The sequence below is a fragment of the Macaca fascicularis genome, chromosome 11 (genome assembly GCF_037993035.2).
Source record: "Macaca fascicularis isolate 582-1 chromosome 11, T2T-MFA8v1.1".
NCBI lineage: Eukaryota > Metazoa > Chordata > Mammalia > Primates > Cercopithecidae > Macaca > Macaca fascicularis.
This window is the reverse complement of record NC_088385.1, coordinates 59,923,840-59,930,983: the sequence shown is the minus strand read 5'-3', so window position 1 is coordinate 59,930,983 and position 7,144 is coordinate 59,923,840. Positions and strand designations below refer to the sequence as shown.

At 46.1% G+C, this 7,144-nt stretch overlaps 1 non-coding gene across 1 annotated transcript; it reads left to right on the top strand.

Moving 5' to 3' along the window:
* The first annotated feature begins 6,449 nt into the window (after nt 1-6,449).
* On the top strand, nt 6,450-6,556 carry LOC123567850 (U6 spliceosomal RNA). The gene has a single exon (XR_006690941.2). It is a non-coding gene; the product is annotated as a U6 spliceosomal RNA (small nuclear RNA).
* Nucleotides 6,557-7,144: the final 588 nt, after the last annotated feature.

Below are 7,144 nucleotides of genomic sequence, written 5' to 3'. Positions count from 1 at the left end.
AAAAATTAGCCGGGCGTGGTGGCGGCGCCTGTAGTCCCAGCTACTCGGGAGGCTGAGGCAGGAGAATGGCGGGAACCCGGGAGGCGGAGCTTGCAGTGAGCCGAGATCGCGCCACTGCACTCCAGCCTGGGCGACAGAGCGAGACTCCGCCTCAAAAAAAAAAAAAAAAAAAAAGAAATGGGGTTTCACTTTGTTGCCCAGTCTCCAACTTCTGGCCTTAAGCGATCCTACCCCTTAACTCTCCCAGGAGCTGAGATTACAGGCGTGAGCCACCAAACCTGTCCAGAAATTTGTCTATTTCATCTAAGTTTCAGGATTTATTGACATAAACTTGTTTCCTTATTATGCTTTTAGTTCTATAGAACCTATATTGTCCTTTTTCCTCATTTCTGATATTAATTATTTGTGTTTTCTCCCTTTTTTTTTCCTGTTCATTTTAGTGAGAGGTTTATTTTTTTTTTTTTTTTATTTTTTTATTTTTTTTATTTTTTGAGACGGAGTCTTGCTCTGTAGCCCGGGCTGGAGTGCAGTGGCCAGATCTCAGCTCACTGCAAGCTCCGCCTCCCGGGTTTACGCCATTCTCCTGCCTCAGCCTCCGGAGTAGCTGGGACTACAGGCGCCCGCCACCTCGCCTGGCTAGTTTTTTGTATTTTTTTAGTAGAGACGGGGTTTCACCGTGTTAGCCAGGATGGTCTCGATCTCCTGACCTCGTGATCCGCCCGTCTCGGCCTCCCAAAGTGCTGGGATTACAGGCTTGAGCCACCGCGCCCGGCCTAGTGAGAGGTTTATTGCTGTGATGGTAAATTTTTTTTTTTGTAGGGATGATGTGTTTTATTTATTTAAAAAAAAATTTTTTTTTTTTTTGGAGATGGAGTCTTGTCTATTTCCCAGGCTGGAGTACAGTGGCATGATCTCGGCTCACTGCAACCTGTGCCTCCTGGGTTCAAGCAATTCCCCAGCTTCTGCCTCCTAAGTAGCTGGGACTGCAGGCGCATGCCACCACACCCGGCTAATTTCTGTATTTTGTTTTAGTAGAGACGGGGTTTCACTGTGCTGGCCAGGTTGGTCTTGAACTTCTGACCTCAAGTGATCTGCCCACCTCAGCCTCCCAAAGCACTGGGATTACAGGCCTGAGCCACCATGCCTGGCCTGGGATGGTGTTTTGCTATGTTGGCCAGGCTGGGCTCAAATTAACCTCCTGCCTCAGCTTCCCAAAGTGTTGGGATTAAGGACATGAGCCCTCATGTCTGGCCTGTGATGGCTGATGTTATATATCAACTGGCCTAGGTTAGAGAGCTGGTAGATGTTATTTCTGGGTGTGTCTGTGAGGCTGTCTCTAGAAGAGCTTGCATTTGAATTGGTGGACTGAGGAAAGAAGATCTGTCCTCATCAATGTGCAGGCATCATCCAATCACTGAGGGCTCAATAGAACAAAAAGGTGAAGAAAGGGCACATTCTTTCTCATCATGAGCTGGGACATCAATCTTACGCCCTTGACACTCACTCAAGGACACCGGAGGTCCTGGTTCTCAGGACTTTGGACTCTGGGATTACACTATTTCCTGCCCTGGTTCTCAGGCCTTTGGCCTCAGACTGGGAGCTATGCCACTGGCTGCCCTAGTTCTCATGCCCTTGGACTCTGATTGAATAACACCCCTAGCTTTCCTGATTCTCCAGCTTACAAATGGCATATCATGGGAATTCTTGACCTCCATAACTGTGCAAGCCAATTCTCATGATAAATCTCTTTTTTTTTTGAGACGGAGTCTCGCTCTGTCGCCCAGGCTGGAGTGCAGTGGCGCGATCTCGGCTCACTGCAAGCTCCGCCTCCCGGGTTCACGCCATTCTCCTGCCTCAGCCTCCCGAGTAGCTGGGACTACAGGCTCCCACAACCGCGCCCGGCTAATTTTTTGTATTTTTAGTAGAGACGGGGTTTCACCGTGGTCTCCATCTCCTGACCTTGTGATCCGCCCGCCTCGGCCTCCCAAAGTGCTGGGATTACAGGCGTGAGCCACCGCGTCCGGCCGATAAATCTCTTATATATTTACATATATCCTAATGGTTCTGTTTCTCTGGAGAATCCTGACTAATACAATTGCAATTGATCTTCTCAAAAAACCAGCCTTGGTTTCACTGTCTTCATTGTTATCTACTTAATTGATTTCTGCTTTAATCTACTATTTCCTTTATTCTGCTTATTTTGAGTATAATCTCCTCTTCTTTTCTAGTTTGTTAAGGTGGAAGCTGAGGACATTGGTTTTAGATTTTTCTTCTTTTCTTTCTTTTTTTTTTTTTTTTTGAGATGGAGTCTCACTCTGTCGCCCAAGCCGGAGTGCAGTGGCCAGATCTCAGCTCATTGCAAGCTCCGCCTCCCGGGTTTAGGCCATTCTCCTGCCTCAGCCTCCCGAGTAGCTGGGACTACAGGTGCCCGCCACCGCACCCAGCTAGTTTTTTGTATTTTTTAGTAGAGACGGGGTTTCACTGTGTTAGCCAGGATGGTCTCGATCTCCTGACCTTGTGATCCGCCCGTCTCGGCCTCCCAAAGTGCTGGGATTACAGGCTTGAGCCACCACGCCAGGCCGTAAATTGGATTTTTAATTGGCAATACTGTTTATTTTTTTCAATTATACTTTATGTTCTAGGGTACATGTGCACAACATACGGGTTTGTTACATATGTATACATGTGCCATGTTGGTGTGCTGCACCCATTAACTCATCATTTACATTAGGTATATCTCCTAATGCTATCCCTTCCCCCTCCCCCCACCCACAGTAGGCCCGGGTGCGTGATGTTCCCCTTCCTGTGTCCAAGTGTTCTCCTTGTTCAGTTCCCACCTATGAGTGAGAGCATGTGGTGTTTGGTTTTCTGTTCTTGGGATAGTTTGCCGAGAATGATGGCTTCCGGCTGCATCCATGTCCCTACAAAGTCTCGCTCTGTCGCCCAGGCTGGAATGCAGGTGGCACCATCTCGGCGATCTCGGCTCACTGCAAACTCCGCCTCCAGGGTTCACGCCATTCTCCTGCCTCAGCCTCCCGAGTAGCTGGTACTACAGGCGCCCACCACCACACCTGGCTAAATTTTTTGTATTTTTTTGGTAGAGACGGGGTTTCACGGTGTTAGCCAGGAAAGTCTTGATCTCCTGACCTCATGATCCACCCACCTCGGCCTCCCAAAGTGCTGGGATTACAGGCGTGAGCCACCGCGCCCAGCGTTTTTTTTTTTTTTTGAGACAAGAGTCTTGCTCTGTTGCCCAGGCTGGAGTGCAGTGGCACAATCTTGGCTCACATCCACCTCCCGGGTTCAAGAGATTCTCTTGCCTCAGCCTCCTTTGTAGCTGGGATTACAGGTGCCCACCACCACACCTGGCCAATGTTTGTATTTTTAGTAGAGATGGGGTTTCACCATGTTGGCCAGGCTGGTCTCAAACTCCTGACCTCTGAAAGTGCTGGGATTACAGGCGTGAGCCACAGCGCCCGGCCAGTATGTAGCTTCTAAAATCTTTGTAACTATCTTATTTAGGAACAAAATGGGAAAATGGGAGACAAGTTTGCCTGACTCAATTCCCAGCTTGACTTTTCCCTTTGGCGTAGTGTGTTTGGTGTCCTAAGATTTATTTTCCTTTCAGAATATTAACAGACTAAAAACTAAAAACTGCATTATCCTCTCAATAGATGCAGAAAAGACATTTAATAAAATCCAATACCCATTTTTTTTTTTTTGATGTGGAGTCTTGCTCTGTGACCTAGGCTTGAGTGCAGTGTCATGATCTTGGCTCACTGCAACCTCCCGGGTTCAAGTGATTCTCCTTCTTCAGCCTCCTGAGTAGCTGGTGTTACAGGCACGTGCCACCACACGTGGCTGATTTTTGCATTTTTGGTAGAGATGTGGTTTCACCATGTTGGCCAGGCTGGTCTACGAACTTCTGACTTCAGGTGATCCACCCACCTCGGCCTCCCAAAGTGCTGGGATTACAGGTGTAAGCCACTGTGCCCAGCCCCAGTATCCATTCTTTTTTTTTTTTTTTTGAGAGGGAGTCTCCCTCTGTTGCCCAGGCTGGAGTGCAGTGGCCGGATCTCAGCTCACTGCAAGCTCTGCCTTCCAGGTTTACGCCATTCTCCTGCCTCAGCCTCCCGAGCAGCTGGGACTACAGGCACCCGCCACCTCGCCCGGCTAGTTTTTTGTATTTTTTAGTAGAGACGGGGTTTCACCGTGTTAGCCAGGATGGTCTCGATCTCCTGACCTTGTGATCCACCCGTCTCAGCCTCCTAAAGTCTGGGATTACAGGCTTGAGCCACTGCGCCCAGTATCCATTCTTAATGTAGGTTGAGCATTCCTAATCCAAAATCCAAACTCTGAAATGCTCTGACATTTGAAACTTATTTTTTTTCTTATCATACGCTGACTGGTCTGAAAATCTGAAACTTTTTGAGTAGACATGACTCGAAATGCTTATTGTAGCATTTCGGAATTCTGATTTTCTGATTAGGGATGCTCATATAAAGTATAATGCAAATATTTCAAAGTCCAAAAAATGTCTGAAATCCAAAACACTTCTGGTCCCAAGCATTTTGGATAAGAAATACTAAACATGTAAAAACATTTAGCTGGCCAGGCAGTGGCTCACACCTGTAATCCCAGCACTTTGGGAGGCCGAGGTGGGAGGATCACTTGAGACAAGGAGTTCAAGACCAGCCTGGACAATGTGGTGAGATCTCATCTCTATCAAAAATTTTTTTTTTAATTAACAGTGTGTGGTGGTGTAAGTCTGTAGTCCCAGCTACTCTGGGGGCTAAGATGGGAGGATTGCTTGAGCCCAGGAGGTCAAGGCTACAGTGAGCTATTGTTGTACTACTGCACTCCAGTCTGGGCAACAGAGCAGCACTCTGTTTCAAAAAAAAAAAAAAAAAAAAAAAATTCAGCTGTCTAGGAATAGAAAGCATAAAGGATTTGGCCTTGCCCAAGGAAAGGCCTGGCCATTGTCCCTGGTTCCTGAGAGGTAGCCTCTAAACCCATGGAATTCCCAAAGTGGTAAGAATATCTCTCAAGTTGGGCACTGTGGTGTGCACCCAGCTACTCAGGATGCTGAGGTGGGAGGATCACTTGAGCCCAGAAGTTTGAGGCTGCAGTAAGCTCTGATCACATCACTGCACTCCAGCCTGGGTGACAGACTGAAGCCCTGTCTCTTAAAAAAAAAAAGATATATATATATCTTTGTTATTCATGTGGGCCCCTAAGATTACATCTGATAGTTTATGCCAATGAGGTGAATCAAGATGGGCTCCTTGGTGGATCTCACCATGATACCATCCTAACTTCCAGGGATAGGGGAGGGAGATGGGAGACTGAGTTCAACCATTATCATGCTTGTATAATGCAAACTCCAATAAAAACTCTGGACACTGAAGTTAGGACGGGCTTCCTGGATTTGCAACACTCCGTGTGTACTTTCACACATCGAGATGCTGAGAGGATAACATCTCCTGATGACAATGAAAGCTTTGCATTTGGCATCCTCCTAGACTCTGCTCTATGTGCCCCTTCCCATGGCTGATTTTAGAGTATCCTTTCCCTGGAATAAACTGTGACCATGAGAATAATAGGTAGCTTTCACTGAGTTCTCTCACTCCTTTTTTTTTTTTTTTTTTTTTGAGATGGAGTCTCACTTTGTTGCCCAGGCTAGAGTGCAATGACATGATCTCAGCTCACTGCTCCGCCTCCTGGGTTCAAGCAATTCTCCTGCCTCAGCCTCCTGAGTAGCCGGGACTACAGGCATGTGCCACCACGCCCGGCTAATTTTTGTGTTTTTATTAGAGATGGGATTTCACCATGTTGGCCAGGCTGGTCTCGAACTCCTGAAGAAGGAAAATCTAAAACTGCCTTGGCCTCCCAAAGTGCTGGGATTACAGGCGTGAGTCACCACATCTGGCCTAAGTTCTGTCACTTCTTCAGTGAATTATGTGACCAGAGGGTGGTTTTGGGAAAACCCCAAACTTGCAGTTGCTCTCAGAAGTAAGGACAGTATTGTGGAGGACTGGGTTTGGCTAACTCGGGGGTAGAAGGCAACTTTCTCAACCTCATGGGAGCATATACAAAACAATAATCTCCAACTGTAAACACCTGTATTTGAAAAGTAGAAAGATCTCAAATCAATTAACTAACCTTCTACCCTAAGACACTGGAAAAAGAGCAAACTAAACCTAAAGCAAGAAGAATGAAGGAAAAACATATATTAGAGTTTAAATTAATGAAACAGGCAACAGAAAAACACTAAAGAAAATCAACAAAATGAATAGTTGGTCCTTTGAAAAGATCAACAAGGCTAGACTAATGATTAAGACAAAAACAGAGAAAGGCTGGGTATGGTGGCTCACATCTGTAATCCCAGTCCTCTGGGAGGCTGAGGTGGGAAGATCACTTGAGGCCAGGAGTTCAAGACCAGCCTGGGTGTGCTCTCTTTGGCAGCACATGTACTAAAATTGGAACAATACACAGAAGATTAGCATGGCCCCTGCACAAGGATGATGTGTAAACTTTTGAAGTGTTCCATATTTTTTGAAATTTTAAAATTAAGAAAATGTATATGTATATATCTAAATTATAAAATTTAAAATACATATATACCTGTAAAAAAGTGTGTGTGTATATATATATATATATATATATATAAAAATTATAACATTAAAATATGTATATATATTTGGGAGGCCAAGGCAGGTGGATTTCTTGGTGGAGTTTGAGACTAGCCTGGCCAACATAGTGAAACATGGTCTCTACTAAAAATACAAAAAAAAAAGGCTGGGCGCAGTGGCTCATGCCTGTAATCCCAGCACTTTGGGAGGCTGAGGCGGGTGGATCACGAGGTCAGGAGATTGAGACCATCCTGGCTAACATGGTGAAACCCTGTCTCTACTAAAAATACAAAAAATTAGCCGGGTGCGGTGGCGGGCACCTGTAGTCCCAGCTACTTGGGAGGCTGAGGCAGAAGAATGGTGTGAACCCTGGAGGCAGAGCTTGCAGTGAGCCGAGATCATGCCACTGCACTCCAGCCTGGGCGACAGAGCGAGACTCTGCCTTAAAAAAAAAAATAATAATAATAAAAAAATAATAATTTAGCTGGATGTGGTGACACATGCTTGCAATC